The sequence below is a fragment of the Mandrillus leucophaeus genome, unplaced genomic scaffold, assembly GCF_000951045.1.
Source record: "Mandrillus leucophaeus isolate KB7577 unplaced genomic scaffold, Mleu.le_1.0 Scaffold297, whole genome shotgun sequence".
Lineage (NCBI taxonomy): Eukaryota > Metazoa > Chordata > Mammalia > Primates > Cercopithecidae > Mandrillus > Mandrillus leucophaeus.
Genome location: NW_012103109.1, coordinates 1,475,967 through 1,476,729, shown reverse-complemented (window position 1 = coordinate 1,476,729; position 763 = coordinate 1,475,967). Strand labels below are relative to the sequence as shown.

Below are 763 nucleotides of genomic sequence, written 5' to 3'. Positions count from 1 at the left end.
GATAGGGAGAAAGGAAGGAGGGAGGTAGGGAACTGGGAAGCCCCGCCAACTGCCCACAGGGACATGGGCTACACAGGCTGTACTTTGTGTGAGATGCGGGGGCCACCATCCACACAACCCACTGGATGTGGGGGCCTGGCCACCATTGAAGACCACCAAGGTCATCCTGCAAGTATTTCCACATTACCGTCTTATTGATTTGGTCCCATGGTTTTCAAAGCTTGGACTCGCAGCAACAGCATCCTCTGGGAGCTTGATAGAAAAGCAAATTCCTAGACCTCACCCCAGCCCCACTGATTCAGCAACTCTGGGAAGGAGCCCAGCATGCTGTGTTTTAGCAAGCCCTCCCTGTGATGCTGGGACTCTTCAGTGTAAGAACTGTTCATTTTAAGCCATCCTTCTGAGGAAGAAAGGGCCAGGTGGTGATGTTTGTAAACATACAGTGACTTGTTTCCAATTCTGAGAACACTATTATAGACAATTTGAAAAATAGAGAAATGAAAAAAGGAAAACCCAAAATTCTAACTAATCAAGGCTACATTCTTTACTTTAGTTCTTCTTTCCTTTGGCATTTGAAAAATAACCACACTGCATTTTAACCTTGTACGTACTTTGGGGCCTACTTCCCAGGTGGGGCCCCTGAGCACTGAGGGTGCTGGGTCCACTGGGCAGGTTTAGTTTGTTCTTGCTGAGAGGAGAATCTTAGAGGGGGAGGTGGGGCATGAAGAATAGCGGTGGTGCCATGCAAAAAAAAAAAAAAAAA

The 763-nt window shown here is 47.3% G+C and overlaps 1 protein-coding gene across 1 annotated transcript in view; it reads right to left on the bottom strand.

Moving 5' to 3' along the window:
• ACAN (aggrecan) overlaps positions 1-763 on the bottom strand; it is an 80,856-nt gene that overhangs the window by 23,275 nt on the left and 56,818 nt on the right. The gene's annotated exons all lie outside the window — the stretch shown is intronic.